Source organism: Drosophila elegans, unplaced genomic scaffold (genome assembly GCF_018152505.1).
Source record: "Drosophila elegans isolate 14027-0461.03 unplaced genomic scaffold, ASM1815250v1 contig_814, whole genome shotgun sequence".
Taxonomy (NCBI): Eukaryota; Metazoa; Arthropoda; class Insecta; order Diptera; family Drosophilidae; genus Drosophila; species Drosophila elegans.
Window position 1 is genome coordinate 15,010,358 of NW_024546167.1, and position 18,126 is coordinate 15,028,483.

The following is an 18,126-nucleotide window of genomic DNA, read 5'->3' on the forward strand; positions in this document are numbered from 1 at the left end:
TGTCACCTTCATCACCGACTTTAGGGACTTGTTTGCATTCCTGGCAACTGTTGTCGCCTGCCACGCCCCTTTGGCAGACTGAGACAATCGCATAACGTGTATAAATGCATAGCTGCAGTGTCTATGTGTGTGCACTTGTGTCTGTGCCTGTTCCTGTGTATGTAACTGCTGTTGTATCTGTAAATGTATCTGAATCTGCAGGCAAGTCTCGGTGTCGCTGGCTTTCGGTCTTTGTGAGTGTCAGTGTTCATCGCGAGGTGAATGCATTTGGCGCACACGTGCTTTTCTGGTATTGCCACCCCATTCTCCCCAAGCCTACCGTACTGGCAGGACTCGCTATAATGCCCAAGTGGCTGCAATGAGGCCATGGAGACCGTTTCCAAAGGATGTCGCCATTGTGAGAGGTCCTCGGGTGGACTAGGCAACACGTTGCCACCGGAGAGATAATAAGTCTGGCGTAAATTAGTTTGCCATTTTGAGTTATGAATGCGCATTTCAGCGGACTGTTGCGAGCCCGATTGTGTGCCATTGCAGAGTGCTGCAAAATGGATCGAAATGAGTTTCTTGCTAATGGATGATCAAAGCGCAAGGATTCCAAATCACTGAGACGAAATTGAATTCAAAACAGAAAGCATACATAAAATACAGCAACTCAAATTAAACTCTACAAATTGATAAATTAGGGAATAATAAAAACCTTTAATATGACAAGATCATACGTAATAGTATAATTATATATTTTTTATCTAGACAGCTCTGCTAATAATCACTTCCGTTCAAACAATCCCTTTTAATCCCATTTCTTAACGTGTGTTTGTCTTCTCAATTGGCACTGCTTAATATTTTATGCTGAGGAGAAATACGATGTACGCATAATTAAGCATTTGATGGCGCAAAACCAACACACACAAAGGGGCAACTGACTAATATGCCCAATCATAAAACTAATCCTCATGGCACAAGAAAAACCTCATTAAAATAACGCATACGAAACGTTGTGTGTTGACAGACGAGAGTACATAAAACAGGCAAACAGAAACCATGGTTAATGTGTCTGCCGGTCCGAAACCGACACTGGTTTTTGCGGCCAAGAAGTCTAACCAAGCGAAATTAACATAAATGAATTTGCAGCTGTCCAAAAGGAAACCCCATACCATTCCAAACCTCGAACCCTTGCCCACGAAATGCGTAATGCGAAATGTGAAAGGGCCCAGACAAATGGCCAAATCACACTGACCTGCAGTTAAATGTGGCGAGACGTGTGTGCATGTGCGGGGTTAGGCATCGGGTCGGAATTAAAGATGGATGAAAACTTGTGGCACCACACCATATAAATCATTTATGCCATGCTAAGTCCAGGCCGAGAGCCTGAAACGAGTCTGGAGCCAAAGGTGCCAGGCATATTAAGTAACGTAGGACTTGTGAGCCTGCGATTCACGCTGGCTTTAAGGCGACGACGAGGCACTAACCTACAGCAATATGAATGCGAAAAGTGTGTCAGCCGAACCCAACCAAAAAAAATGAAGAGAGCGTAGAGGCCAGGACATGCGCATTTCGCATTGCGATCCACAAACATTTCGAACTTCGGGTCGGGTCCTCACTGTTAACATTGACCAAGAAATGTTGCGGAATGGCCCACGACAGCAGCATCCCAGCAGCGTCAGTCAAGCGGCGTTGCTGTTACCGAGCACAACACACACTATCCTCGACTTTCGTCAGCCAAATATATATCCTCTTCACAGAAAATCGCGTGAATTCGTCGTGATTTACCGGCACATTTTCTGTTTGTTTTTTTCGCAATTGGTGCTAAGTCGAGTGTCCATAATTGACAGATCTGTCAGTCGAAATCGAGACAAAACGAGGCGAGCCGTCGAGGGCCAACAAAGTGTGTGCTTAGTGCTTGACTTGTTACCAGAGTAGTGGGGTAGCCTTTATAAATACCCAAATGGTAGCGGAGCTAACTGATAAATAGCTTAAGGTGTGGCTGGAAAAAGTGAGAAAAATATCCCAAAGAAGGGCAACAAATCAAAATAACTTCAATCATTAATCAAAATACTGCTAAATAATATTACAATCAAAAGATATAAAAACCTCTACAAAGTGAAAATAAAAATAATAAACAAGTACTGAAAACCAAAAAAAAAAAGAGAATCAGAATCTTTAAATCTCAAGTAAAAACACTGTGTTTGCTTACCAATAAAAGCCACAAGTAACGCTTAAAAAATATAAAAACAAAAGAATTTATATAACGATAAAAAAATCCAGAAAACAAGAAGTTTTATTTTTAATTTAATAGAAGAGCGTGAATAAATGGTAAACAATAAATTACTGACTGAAATAGCCACATTAAATTCCATGTTAAGCGATTAAAAGGATGACCCAAAAAAAAATAACAAAGCACAACAATATCACACTATAAATCAAAAATTCCAACAAAACAGCTCACACTGATAAAAAAAAGCTATAACACAATTATGTATAATTCATAATTCGCATTGAATGCCGAACAACTGATTCAAATTAATCCAAATTAGATTAAGTAAAAAAGAATAGCATATGCTTATTAAATCAATAATAAAAACTTCATTTAATCAAGATTCATTTGACCTAAATCCATGTTAATCGGGGAAAACAGCAATTTGATCAAAATGCAAATGGCAGGATGCAGGGCAAATTTTATTGACAACAAAATGGCGGAATGCATATAAAGTGCAATAAATAGCAAATGGTAAAATTTCAAACGGCAAACGACCATAAATCGATGATATAAATGCATTAAAGTGCCCCGTATTAAGAGCCCCATTATATATATACAAAATTGTATAACTCTGTGCACTTGTGTTTTTGTGTTGGCACCGCTTAATTGAGCATGCATTAAAATAATAGCAAAAATAAATTAATCTCGTCAAAAAATATAAAATAATGCTCACATAATTTAGACTTGTGAAACGTTTAAAGCCACTGAGCTAAAAAACGAGTGTCTATTCATGCTTAAATAAATATCAGTGTTATTGTGAGTGTTTTAATTAAATTCAAGTCATTAACAATCGGCCAACTTGGATTACCATTGGGAATACGCAGTAAAAAGAGATTCAGCTGGTAAGCTTAGATGCTAAACAACATTATTTACTTTTCATTTGGTTCAATCGAAAGCAAAAAAAGAAAAACAAGTAAAAGCAAATTTTTTATTGAAAACTAATTGACTATACAGCCATGAAAATTGTGGAAAAAACGTGTAGCTGACCACTGATCAAATTGGGTTATTGAATTGTTGGTAATTCCAAGCTCATCCTCACTTTATACAATGAATCGAAATCAAATTTGTACCTATCTATTAGACCACTTTGGCTGCAAAAAAGAAAAACTCCTAGTTCTGCGGCTTGTATATTATTCATTGATTTCAAAACTTATTGAAGCTGAAATGATTTGAAAAAACAACATCATAGAAGCTTCAAGCAGCATAGCGAGTCAGTCACATTTGATGTAATTTTCATTGATTTCCCCTTGGCATTAAAACGAAATTAATTGATTTCTAATGTTGATAAAAGTAAAGTAAACAGAACACTTGACAACTTTTACGCAATGTTCCTCCCTCTTTTCACCTACAGCCCGTGTATTTTCCCATCTTTTTTCCTGCTTTTTTCAACGTTTGCCTCCTCCAATCTTGGTTGTCAAAGTTTACTTTGAGTGTTTGAGTGGACGAAATAGCAAGCAAGTCTCCATCAGAAGAGGACTTTGTTGTGCCATTGCATGTAATTAATTTTCCAGCTCGAAGCGGTCGCGATATTCGCTGGCAGCCAGAAAAGAAGCCAGTGGAACTCTCCTATAATTAAATTAAATTTAGCCTAAAATGTTTTATTATATTGCTTAAAGGACTAACGATCCTCTTTAATTTCCCACTGGCGTGTTAGGGCTTAGAACGCAAATGTCACACAATAATTGGGGCCATGAATTTTTAATTTCCTGCGTTCCGAGGAATGACTGAATCCAGATAATTGACACTATGAATATGCTTTAATATTAGATTGGATGGCAATGAGCTTTTTGTCGGGAAGTTGACCTCCGGGAAGGCAATGTTTTAAGTATGAGAAACAGTAAGCCATCCTCATAATATTTACCAATTAATAGTAAGTCAAAAAATAAGGCAATTTTTAATTTTTTAAGACTTTATTTATTGTGGTTATTTTATATTTAGCCAAAATATTAATTTCAATAGTCTATACAACTTCATCGTTTTTTTTCCTAATATATTTCTCACTTAGATAACACACTATAAAAAATCATACGACATATTTTGCGCTATATTGGAGAAAATTTAAAACCTTTGGTTGATATTTTTTTCAAAAACACCTTGAAAAAATGTGAATCCTAGATACCATTGCAAATTAGAACAAATTGAAAGCACTCAAAAAGAATATAGTTTTAAATCTAACTAAGAGCCTGCTGGAACTTAACCTATTTTATAACTCTTTTAAAAGGCAGCCAGAAGCTTTTTTCTAGTAGTCGATATATTTTTCATACGATGTTTTTACGTACAGACTTTCAATTGTTTTTTAATTATCACTGCATATTTTTTTTAAATTAAATTTCCATGAACATTTCCAACTATTGAGGGCACATTTTTATTGCACGCAATGCTGGCTTTTCTGCTCCCATTAAGATTATCTTTTTAAATCTAACTAAGCACCGGCTTGTTGCACTAATAGTCACAGCTGTCATATGCTGCACTCGCCACCCTTTTCTTGCCACAATCGGGAACGTGCTCGAGTGCATGACAAATACGGTGAGGTAAGCCGAGCCGGAGCAGAACCAGACATGGCAGCAGCTCCTCCAAACCATGGCCATTACCAAGAACCGCATTTCTGCCAGCCGGCTGTGTGTGTGTCTGTGTTTGTCAGTTTAGTTGCATTGGAAGACTCAGCGGATGCTTAATGCTTAGAACCGAACGACGTAAACAATTTGTAAGTCATGTGTAAACATCATAAGTTACTTGGCGCATTCGTTCCAATTATAAGCACTTAATGTATCACCGGGGAAAATCCATACGCCACGTAGACACATCCGGCATACATTACGCATACGCCACGTACGCCGGCAATAAAAACAAACAAAACACACATTCACACACATGCGAAGGAAGCTTTTTTGAGTGCTGCTACACGGAGTTAGTTAAACAGCAGCCAAGTAATTAGATTTTTCCACATGAAGCGCAGACACAGAAAAAGCGAGAGAGAGAGAGGGGAGAGTGCGGAAGCGAGATGGTGCATCGAGCCAAGCCGTGTGCAAATACAAGTAGTTTCAAGTGCAAATAAAGGGTCCGCTGCCATACAATTCAATTAAAAAAAAAAAACAAGACCGGAAAGAAACACAGCCACATTCCGTTGGTGAAAAGTTTCAGCGGAAAACTTAATACATTTAATGCGTGCGGGGCAAGCAAATGGATTAGTGAGCAGAGCAAACTTTTGTTATTCTCGTTAAAACCTCGACATTTTCCCATCCACCCACCGGGCCAGCCCACCTGCCATAAAGTTTGCGTTGTCATACATACATTTTGCCATATGCCGCATGCCAAAATCTCTCTTGAGCAAAAGGAAAACAAAAATAACCCAACTGCAGACCTTTGGGTATTTTCTGTTTGCTTGTGTATTTGAGTTGAGCTTGTGTTGCTTCAGGAAAAGTTATGCCTGAATCTGTGTGTGTGCTTTTTGCAACTTTATTTTCGTTTTTATCGCGCCCAACTCAAAAGCACGTGACTGCAGGGACAGGTGACAAGTGGGCAGAAAAAAAGAGCATAACTTTGCCAGTGAAAATTCGACGATGGGCAAAAAGTAAATGACAAAGGGAAATAATAAACTTTCCAGCCAATGTTTAATTACCCAATAGTGTTTAAAGTTTAGGTATGCAAGCCGTAATTACCAGTAAGGTGCTTTTTGGTCAGACAAAGTAAGCTCTTCTAAGCTGCCACAAGAATAATTAGAGATGGAATAAATGTGTTTTACTTTGGCGAGACTGAAAGGAGGAGAAACAATGGCAGTGGAGATGAAAAATAATCAAATGAAAACTAGAATTCTTGATTTTTACTGCTAGTTTAAAAAGTCATTTAAGCATTTGCTGATGCTTAAATTCTGAAAGTAATGTTTCCACGAAACAATTAAGCACTTGATTTATTAACACCATATGCTATAAAAAAAACTATATATATATGTGTGCATTAGAGAGTACAAACTAAATTGTATATTTTAACCAACATTATCAATAACTCATTATACAACGCTCGAGAATAAAAAATAACAAATGCCTGGTTTCGGGCGGAATCATGTTAAGCTCACCCATGTTTTGCATATCAGGTCCCGAACTCTTGTTCGATATGTTAGTATATAGAAAATGCATTCAAGCTGCATTCGCCGCAGGTATACGCTTGTGTGCCTAGCTGGGTAAATTTTAAAGTCCAATTTATGCATATTTTAAATAATACGGGCTTTGTGCATACGCAAAGTTTATGCGACCACAGAGCAGCCAAGTTTATAGTATGCATGCGAATAGGTGAATCGCTGGCAGGCTTTGTGTTTTTGGCTTGGCCCCAGACTGCAGGACTCGAAGCTCCTCTTTTGAGCAGAAACTCGCTTATTCCACTTGTGCGCATGGTAGATAAAATAGCTGCATATAAATCATGTCGTGACCAAGATGAAGACCGAAAATAGTCATCCTCTGTGGCAAAACGAAAAGGGAAAATATTAAAAAAGTGATGCCTTGGACAGGGGATTCTGAAGCGAGCAGGATTTTGTTTGATTTCGACTCGAATGCATTTATAATGGTCAAGTGCAATGTATTTGCAAATATAATTGAATTACTTTCAGTGATTTCTTCAGACGGCATCGGTCAGATCTTCGAAAATAAAATATAAAATATATATTTCTTATTTTTGGCTGAGCACACAAGAAGCTTTTGAGTACTCAACATTATTTGGCCACAAATCCATTGAAAACATTATTCATTTGGTTATTTTTCTTTTTCATTTTATTGAATAATATTGTCAAACAGAGAATATGTATATTTTGCTCTTCTATTTTTCCATGAAAGGCAAGAGTTTTCTGGCTTGCTTAAAATAAATTTGATTTACAAATAGGCATTTTAAAAATGTTGTAATTATTTACTTGTGCCAGAAGAGACCATTAAATTTGACTTTAAAAATGTACCTCCAATTGTTAAAGATACATTTTTTGTCCTGAATTATTTTCAATTTCGCTGAGTGGGTAAAAATACCTTCATAATTCCCCTTGCGGGCATAACCACTGTGGATTCCTGCTCGTTTTCGGAATTCTACCAAGTTTGCCCCAAGTATGACGCTAATCCCCAAGTAATTGTCTGCTTAGCGCTTACTGCCAATTTATTGAGATTTTTGTTTTTTCGCCTCCATTCTCACCTGTCGCACGTAGTTAAGTGTGTCGATACTTTTTGCACTACCTGAAAATTTAGTTGGAGTTGAGTTGGAAATCCCCTGCACACATAGTTATCACGTCGCAAACTTTGCGCCCTTCAATTTTTATTATGCGATTTTATTTATTTGGATTTTGCCCAGGAGAAAGTTTTCCGGCAAAACGTCTAATGATGTTAACTGCTAACGGCTTATCCGGTGAGCGAATCAGCTCAGGCCTTAATAACTCGGACAGGGATAGCTGCCATGAACATTAAGTTACTAGATTAAGACCGTTGTGGCCTGGTTCTTTCCCAGCTCTCAGTTCCGAACATCTCTGGGGTCCGCTCTTAATTAATACCAGGCATGTGCTGAAATCAACAATTTTACTCTAGCCGAAAACTTCTCAGATGAGGGGTGCTCGACGCAATGAACTATCTCACTCCTGCGCTTAATATATTTTTCTTCATTTAATGCCCTGTTCCTTGTGTACGAGGATATCCACCTACCCCATGTGCAATTTCAATTTTCTCGTACTCCTCCAGGAAGGGGAATGCAATTATTTTTGCGCTACTTTTGCACCCACTTCACGCTGCATATGCACGCGGATATATATATTGAAATGTTTATATTACTGCACTGCAGCTTCCGGGGGCCCATTGATGGTCATAAATTTTTAAACAACAGAAATTACAATTACTGGCCGCGCCAAAAGGAAAACGCAACTGCAGCAGCAGCAGCAGCGCGGGAAAATTGTGAAAAATGCATAATGAAAGCAATCCATATTAAAAATATAAATCACACAGTCCGCCAAGGATGTGGAATGTGGAATGCTGGGCGCAGGACATATGCCGCACTCTGGGAACAATAATAATATGGCCAGCTGTCAGTCAATTCGCCTGCGGCAAAAGTCCGGCCAAATAATTAATTGGCTGCATTATGGCACTCAAAGGCAGGCTCAGACTCCTCGGTTTGTACTTCTCGGTTCGCAGCTTTTAAAGTGACGATATGAAGGGGAAGCAGAACCTCACTTCCACTTCCAATTCCACCTGTCAATGGCAATCATTCGTCGTTGTCATCGGCCATTCCGGGTCATAATTTTCAACTTGTTGTGGTCGCCCAATTGGCATCCATTAAGAGCGCGTAATTGTGGGGAAAGTGGTTTGGCGCCATAATAACTATATTCGGTGATCCTGGCCACAATACCACACGAGACGGGTATTCTTTGGCCCGCACAGATGCACTCGAGTGGGCATAAGTGGACCCCACTTAATTGAAGCGAAAATATATTAATTGTTCTCGAAATTGAAATGAATGAGATTTGCAAACTTACCTATTTGAGCCTTGGACAATTTGAGTATAAATAATAGAGCTGGGTTGAGCCATTTATCAATAGTTCATAAATTTATGTTTTTATGTCATAAATAGGGTAGTGTTTTCAAACGCTGCTTGATTTATGCAAAACTTTCTTCAGTGGATTTTTATATTATTGCATAAGGAAATGTTATAGCTAGTTAATTATCTAACGAAATTGGTTTAACTACAAAAAAATAAACCACAACCAGTCTTTAAGTCACTTTTGATTTTTTTTTCATGTATCCATGAAGCTATTACTGTTTATCTTAGGTATTAACATTTATATATTGATTTCAATGCAAAGTGAAGACGAAGGCGGATTTATGGCTATTCTCTTACATGTGTTTCTAAATATTTACTAAGGTATTTTAACGATTAAATTTAATACTATTATTAACTTAACTACTATTTTTAGGAACAAATTTGATTTATTTCATTTTCATGGCTTAGATTTTAATTATTTTTTATTATAAAATTAAGAACCTAAATAAATTTAAATAATTTTTACTGACTGATAAAATAGACAATTTTTTATTCATATCCTGCCTTCCAGCAACTTGGGCATCGAACCATAGTTATTTATTTTGCTCCTGCCCTAAGGAAGCTCTGCAGTTGCCTTGGAATGCACAACATTGCAGAGGCACGAACAAGTAAAGTTAAGACTTAGGAGTAGAAGGAGGACCCAGGGCCAAGGATTTTAGCCTGCATTCCGAGCAGCTGTTGTGTCATTGTCGCCGGGCGGTATCCTTGTTTTTATAAGCTCTCTTGCATGTAATCAGTTAGGGATATTCATGGACATGACTATGATTTTAGTGCGCACACACAAAAAGAAAAACAAAATGGGCTGCATTTGTTGTACACGGAGAAAAATGGTTCTTCAAAAAAAGGCATTTGTTGGTCAGTCAATTTAATAAATAAAATATATCCGATAACTATCTATGTTTTAAAATTTTGTAAATATTATCCATGTGTAGATTAATTTTTATATCACATATTTCTTTATATATAATGTTTAACTGAAAATTCCAAAATGTCCAAACAAGCTTGGTTTTTCTTTAGGTAACTTACTTTTAATTCCCCCAGTGTATACATGTTCGGCTCAGATTTGTACATGGTATGGCGCCAAGTCGCAGCGAGGAGTCTTCTGATAGGAAAAAAGAAAGCCCAGGCTAAAAAACAAAAAGCCAAGGAACGCTGAAATGCCATGCAAATCCTGCTGGGCAACACAACTCAACATGATGGCCAAGGAGCGATCCACTCGTGCTGTAGTCCTCGTCCTTTGCCCATTTCCCCATATGCCGTCAACAACTTGCTTGTCCAGCTGGTCCGGCAATGGCGATATATGTGGCTGCCTGGCTTTAAGCCCATAATCAGGCGATTTGCAGGCATTAGAGATGCTGAATAGAACAAGGCGGGGGCAGTGTATCCTGGTGGATACCAGGATTGCTTGCCGAGGACACAAGGCGGCCTGTTGTCGTACGTCAGCTTTTGTCTATGGTTGATCATTTGCTAGCCAGTGGATTTGGTTCTTAATACTCCTGAAAATGTATCCGACAGTTGTGTCCAGTAGGTTCTCATGTGCAGCCGCTTAAGGTGGGATTACCAATGGCAGAAAACTTAAGGCAAAAAGCTACGCTAATTCCATATTGGTTACTAAAAGAATTTACTTTCAGAAAAATAAATTGATTTTTAAAATCTTATATATAAGAGAAATATTGAAAAGTTCGACATTTAACACTTAGCTAAAAATTAAACTGAATAATATAAGAGCAATTCTAAAAATTATAAATGGCGGTTAATTAAGACGTCAAGCTATAATATTAAGAACATTTTTCAAGTCCCTTAATTTGCTGCATCTTTTTCAATGGGCATAAAAAGTTGTCTTCAATTTGATTTAGCACTCTCGAAATGCGCTTATGTTGTTTTCTTACTTCACTGCAGCTTTGTCTTGCGGTTTTTATTCGGCCCTTACACTATCAACTATTTCTTATCGAGCAAACTAATCTAAGGTAGACCGAAAAAAGAAAGCAAATGGCCATCTATCTTCAGGCCTTATGGAAATCCGTTTTTCCTCTTTGCCCAGCTTTACTGCCACACGCACTTCTTTTTGCACTTCATTTCTCCATCTCTATTTTTACACACGAAAAAATTTATAATATTTTGGTACTTAAATGTTAAAATAGCTGCCCAAATATGTTTCTTAGAAAAGTATAAGATACGTTATATTGTTTTAATTTTTATTATTAGCCTTAAACTAAATTATATTATAAAATTATAAACATTTTTAAACAAATGTTAAATTTTATAAATAATTTATCTAAATATTAGCTTATTATGAATTAAATAAATGTTTAATAAATAAAATAAACATTTAAAATTTGTAATACCAATTTTAACTTTAACCCTAGTGAAATTCCCTTAAACTCATTTAAATTGTTTAAGGGGAAAACTAAGAAAACTGCCACTTTGTCAATGATTGTCCTGTGCATGCATTTTTCCATAGTTTTCTTCGGTTCATTACTAAAGAACAGGACTTTTTTATGGCTCTTCAGTGCATATGCTGACATCTCTTGGCTGCAGCTCGGCTTTCATTACGTCTGTCCTGCGCTGCACTGCCATTGCCACTGCCATTGCCCTTATTTTCTTGTTACACTTGCCTTAAGAATTATTGCCTTTGCATACTCCACTCCGTTTTCCGGCTTTCTGTGTGTTTGGCTGCGCTTTTTTTCCTATGTTTCTTGGCAATTTTTTTGCTGGAATTCTTTCCACAAAAATGACAGCTGACACTTGCGTTTAACCGCACAGATTTGCTTTTAGTACGCTTTCGTGTCTCGTCCAGTCCGACCCTTTTATCCCCTCCTGCGATTGCGGTCCATCTGTTTGTACGTACGTCTGAAGGCAAGTTGTAATTGTCGTTTGTATTACCAGCAAACGACGACTTGGGGCGTTGTGATTGCGGTTTCCTCCTCCACCGAACCCATCAAATGCAGCTTCCCACTGTTTTAATCCCCACCCTTTGTGGTTTTGCCCCAAATCGTTGCAAAAAAAATTTGAATTCCATTAAAACGACTGAGTTTGTGGGCTTTTCACTTGAATGCGCTTACAGTTGGCAAAGATTGACTTTTATTTCGAGTAAGAGGAGAATTAAAGTAACATTTGTATTGCCGTATTTGTGTTGTTGACAAAAAAGTTATTTAAAATTACATTCCCATTTTGAGAAATCAAAAGTTTTTCCTTGCTAATCTATGCAGGTTTGTAAATGAAACTCGTTGTTGTCCTCGGTGTTGATTATTTTGTTTCTGTTATCGCAATTGGGCTGTTGTTAATGTGCATATGCATAAATCTGCATGTCGTTGGAGTTCTGGGGACGCAATCATTTGAAATTGTTACAAAGGAGGGGTTTATTTGCGCCACCGACATGTTTGCTTACTTTAGCTGAAAAGCCAAACATTTTTCAGTTGCCCTCTCAACAGAATTCTGTCCTTCATCCCGCAATCCTATTGCCCAAATCCCATTTTTAGGCCCCACTCTCATCAATCGCGTTTGCATGGTCCCGAAAAATATATATATTTCCGATGTTTCACATGGCGTATGATGAATTTTTTGTAACTGCCACGCCCCAATTCACTTAAAACGCCCACCAGGGGGCCAGCTTGCGTTGAACAATTTCAGCAATATATGAGAAAACATTTTTGATTTTTGAAGTATTTCGAGCACAGTTAGTTGCAAAATATTGCATAGTTTTCAGTGCTTACAATTTTTTATTTGGGAAAAGTTTGAGTGATGTTCTATGGAAAATTCATAAAATTTAAATTTCCAAATATAGTTTTCATGAGAATTTTTCAACATTTTAAAGTAATGTTAATTTTTCTCGATCTAATCATCAATGCCAAATGTTTAAGGGTCAAAAATTAAAATTATTTAAAATAATTCTTTTGAATTAAAACTTTTAAACATTCGATTTTTTTAAATCCACCCTTTAAAATTGCTCTTGATTTGCACTTACAATGGAAAAACTTTCTAATCGTTCACTCGATAATATGGCCAACAAAAGTGTGCATAAAGTCCAAGGGTAAATGGCTTAGAAAATGTTCACCAACAAATGCCATAAATAAAAGTCACTCTGGGCCACATAAATACAGTATCGAAAAAGAAGAAGGACGCCAGGCCATTGATGATGACAAAGCTGACAATACGCAAATAAGATTTGGCTCAAAAATTTATTTAATTTCATTTTATTGGATGAAAGTCAAAGGCGACGAACGTCCAGACAGCCAGACGGAGAAATTCCGGCGGCGGGAAGGAAATGGAAAATGTTTACCAGCAGCGGATCCGATGGCAAATCATTAATCTTTTTGCGCTGAATCAGCTCAAAGAGCTTTGCTCTCTTTTTTGGCGAGACGAGTGGGCTGAATAAACAAAGCAACCAATTTGATGCCAAGTCATTGGAGCAAAGGCCAACGGCAGGGGCAGAGGCAGAGGCAGACTCTTGGCCATTTGCAAATGAGTCGCCAGCATAATGACCATGAAGCTATTTGCTCGACAACAAATTGCCAACAATTTTGCACACTCCATTGACTTTGGCCTTTCCTCTTTGGCTTGTTCAATTTTCATTAATTTACTTATAATTATTTGCCGACATTTTCATATTGACTCTGGCCGGTCGTCCGGCCTAAGAAAACAAGTCAAATTAAAAATTTAAACTCGAGCATGGGGACATGAAAATTGCTTTTGTGAGCCCATGCCCATGCCCATGCCCTTTTGCATCCCATGGCAGCAATAAAAAGAAAGCAATGAGAAATATGCGCCTGTTAACTTGTTCATTACCCTAATGGAGCGTTTTTCCCATGCATTCTCCTTCTTAATATTCCTTTTCTCTCACATTTGGTATCCCTTTGGACCTTTTTGCCATTGTGAAGGTCTCCCTTTCTCGAGATCTTGTCCTCCGGTTCGTTGCCCCTGTGTCGTCCCCACATTGTGTCCTTTTTGTTCCATTTTGCGGGGTGTAAGAACAGCAAGCAGTCAAGGAGCCTGTCCCGCCTTAATAGAGTGAAATTCCGCACTGTTATATATTTCATTTAAATGACATTTTAATTTATGTCAACAATTTTGCCATTGTGGCGAGTCGATGCTCTCATCATGATGCCCTGAGAATTCCGCTCTCGCTCGCCATCACTTTCAACATATTTTCTACTGTCTTCCGCTTTAATGTGATTATTTCTAATTAGATATTTTAATTATGCGTAAGTCTTTGAGGGGTTTTTTCAAGGTCCCCTGTTCATTAAACAATGATTTCGGTGGAGATGCGCTCGTGAGCCCATTTTCTCACGCAGGCATTTTTTTAAACTAAAGTATTATCTTGGACCACGATGAAAACACAATACAATTCATGCACGTATTAATCTGTATTTCCTGATACAATTCTCTTTGTAGCTTGCTAACAAATTTGACCATAGGCGTATTTGAACAGGCCAGTTCATCATCTTTTATTCGACAGCCTTAACCCATTTTAATGACATTTAATTCCGAGACTACAGAATGCCCAGCCTCTTGATACTAGCATAATCCAAGATCTTTTCGAGTGTCAATTTAAAATATAACATAAATAAAGCCAAGGGAGGATGATAAATAAAAAAGTCAAAGGAAAGTCAGCTACTAATCACAGCTTAATGTCGGTTTAATCCCTAACAAAGTCACTGTTGACAGTCGAATGTTTGCCAAGCCGAAATCTTAAGCTCACCAAAGAAAAAAAATGCACGGAGGCTCTATAAAATGGCCCACCAGAGAGCAACAAAATTCAAATGGCAAAGGAAACGAGATCCCTTACTTATTTTTCGGAAGGCCAAAAAAAGAGGAACAACTTTTAGTTACAATAAATTATATGCAACAGTTTAAAAAAAGGACCAAAGAGCTAACGATGTTGTGAGGGGCGGCGGTGGCGAGTCCCCGAACGTTTTTTGTTGCCAAATAAAGCACTTGAGGGAATTGCACATAAAACGGCTGACGGATGACAGGGGGAAGAGAAGGGTTAAGGCCATTATTGGCATGTGGCGAAAAAATCTTTTCATTTGGGAGATGCCAAATACTTGCAGGTAAAAAATAGACGACGGAATAGGGACAAATCCCAATATGCCAGGCACTTTATTGCAATCCCTTTAAACAAGTTTTCAAGCCCTCCCTCGGTTTCTTCTCCTTTTTTCTTTTTAGACATATTTGCTTGGACGCCTTCACGTGCGAATGCGGCAAACAAATGTGAGACTTTTATTTCAAATACTTGAGATTGTGTGCCTATGTGTTCGGGAGTTTTCCCCTTTAGAACCCTTTCTATTTCAACAAATAAAATATGGAATTACTTAACGGTCATGTCAGAGCGCAGACATTGTGCGCGTCTGTCTATTTGCTGGCGGTTGCCTTTGTGCTGGATTTTATTTGTTCTGATGTGATTTGTTTAGCTTACCAGTCCCATATGTCAGGTTGTCTTTATGTAAACTCTCGTCGAAAGTTCCCTTCTCCGACTTTCAGTTTGGGGGATTATGCGAAAGTAAGTGCTACATGTGTCTCTCAGTTGGGGCTTTAAAAGTCATTTTCCTTGTTTGTCCAAATTGTGTTTTATACTTTAAGCAAGCAGCTGCACACGCTGCGTATGATTGATATTTTCGCAGAAACAATTATTAGCGGCACAGTTTATGGCGGCGCATATTAATTTATTTACTCTTAAAAATATGTTAAATAGATTCAATAAAAATTAAACACATATAGCAAAAAATTATATTCAAGTTAATTCATTTGTAATGAAAATGTTAAGCAAAAACGCAAATGAAAACTTTGCACTCAACTTGAATAAACTTTTGGACAATCTAAAATTGTGTTTCTCAAGCTCATTAAAATTTAGCACAAACTTTCGCATTTCGAGCAATAAATTTTTCTATCAAGTTTCTTTCTTGTCTGACCAAATTTTGCACGCCTCATAAAGCCTCGGCGTATAAATAAAATTTTCATAAGAAGACAGTGTTTCTGGAGAAGGGTTGATACTGGGTGAAAAACTCATCAGAAATTCAGCATGCGTGGTCTTATGAAAACTTGATGCCTCCGTGATGACACTCATTGTCTTGAGTGAAAAGTGTGGCAAATGACATGAGCAAAGACTGGGTGGAGGCCTGGCATTTTCGGCTTTCATGAAATTGCCAGAGCACCCACACACATTTTAGTCGCGGTCTTTTGTTCGTCATTCCCCCAATGCTTTTTATACATTTGCTACACACATTTTTCTTGGGCGGCAAATGACTTTCAAGCTGCCATTTCCTCCGGATTTTCCACCCATTCACCCGCCAGGTGTCCCCTGTCTCTCGCAGTGCACAACAAAGTTTTCTAATGAAAAATTCAGCTGCTCAGTTAAAGTTTTGCTTATGAAAATGCAGCTGCCAGCCGAGGAGTGACCAGGTAACTGCGAAATGGAAATAGAGTATTTGAGTATAACTCTACGAGTTGAATACGGGTGGCTTAAGCTGCACAAACTGCCTCGAAATGCGAAATGAAAAGTAATCAAATTCTTGTTGCTCGCTTTCCAACTCGTGAAAAGGTTGAGCCAAGTTTTTACTGAACTCTAAAAAGTTCTGAAACGTGAAGGTGACATTTTGCCATAAAGATGAGCGTGGAACGGTAATAAACTTGAACTAGCGAACGGAATTGTTACAACTTATTTAATTAGGAGTCCGGATTTATTCTGTCCATTATTTTGCCTTTCATTGTCTTATGCATATCATAATTCCTTTAAATATTTTCGGTAACTCAAACTACTTTTCATTGGGGCTGTTGCTGTTATGTTCTTAAATACTTTTCACGAAAATGCTTATGAAAATAACCTTCCTGCTTTTCGCGAAACTCGGTTCCTCTTTAAAAGCATTTGCCCATCGTAGTTCAAAATTAATTTTGTTCTAGTTAAGAGATGGAAATTTCATTTAAGCCCATACCACTGCCGTCCGCATAATTTATAAAGTGCCGAGCGAAAAACTGCCCACCGAGCAGCTTCAGCTTCGGCAGCATTTTCCATCTAGTAACCGGCCGTCCAACCAACCGACCAACCAACCAACAAATCCGTCCATTTATCCATTGAAAGTCCGGCTGCGGCCATAACAAGGCGTGACTTACAGCGTACTTGAAGGGCCAGAATGAAGCAATTTTAATTTGCTGCTCTTGGCTGGATAGTAAAACATCAGCAGTAGCAACAAGATGAAGATGGAAGCCGGAAAGAAGAGGGGGCCGTGGTAGCCCGTTCCAAAGTTTTTACAGTCAAAATGCAGTGGGTCGATCTGGATCCCAAAGTGTTGCGCTTCATAAATAAAGAGGGAGAAAAGGACCGGGGCAGAGGATGTGGTGCTGGATGAGCGTCAAACTTATAGCTCTGTTGGCCAGTGTAAAAGCATATTTTCTGCTTTTAATTGCAATATATTCTTTTAGACAAAATGACTGATGATGACCGAGGCGCAGTGCTAAAGTTGCCCTTCTCTCCTTATGCTTGCTGGCAATTGCCGTCTTTCCTCGCACAAGCGGACAAAAATATATTGCCATGAAATTTGCAGATGGCACAGGAAACGGAAACCCAGCGGAGACAGGCATGTCTCCACACTGGCAAACTCCGTTTGACTGCTAAATGAACAAGGAAAACCGATTCTACGCTTTTCTCCGCAATTTCCCACCCGCTTTGTGCTTTCCACTTTCGCAGAGCTTCTAGGCACTCGGAGTATTGCTATTCTTGGTCACTGCGGTTATTTTTGTTATTTTTTATTACGGTACTGCAAACAAATTATAAAACTGTTACAGCTAGAATACTTTTGAATAAAATATAATAATAAAATCGTAGTTTATGATGAATTTTAGTCCAACTCTTGTATGCCTTTTATTTCTCAAGTGTAGCCTTCTCAAATCCTTTCTCCTTTCCAAGTGATACAAATAACTCTGAGATAAAGAGAGAAAGGGGGTTGGAAAAAAGGAAGGAGGGTTGCCTTTGTCTTAGTCAACGAGACCGCCATTTTGATGATGAATAAATGAAGGCCTTTGTGTTTTTTGACGTGGCCGAGGAGAATTTACCACTTTCATTTACTCGACATGCACTTCTCCGCCCGAATGGAATAATTAAAATGTGCTGCAGATCCTTTAGCTTTCTTTTGAAGTTAATACATTCAATATTTATGTGCATTTCATGTTTAGTTTTTTTGTTGGAAAGCTTAAAGTGCAGCGGTCATTAGTCATGAAAGTTTTCTCCTTATTCACTCGCCTTGTTATAAATTCCCTAATTTATTTCTCACTGAATCCAGACTTATTCCCTCCCAGGAAAAAGGGGGTGATTCAATTTTCGC

General features: G+C 38.1%; 1 protein-coding gene across 1 annotated transcript in view; it reads left to right on the forward strand.

Annotated features, from left to right (window-relative positions):
- The first annotated feature begins 1,679 nt into the window (after positions 1-1,679).
- Positions 1,680-18,126, forward strand: part of LOC108149369 (putative neural-cadherin 2) — a 118,719-nt gene continuing 102,272 nt past the window's right edge. The window contains exon 1 of the mRNA XM_017276871.2: positions 1,680-3,099. The gene's annotated coding sequence lies outside the window, so the exon portion shown is untranslated. The remainder of the gene's footprint in view (positions 3,100-18,126) is intronic.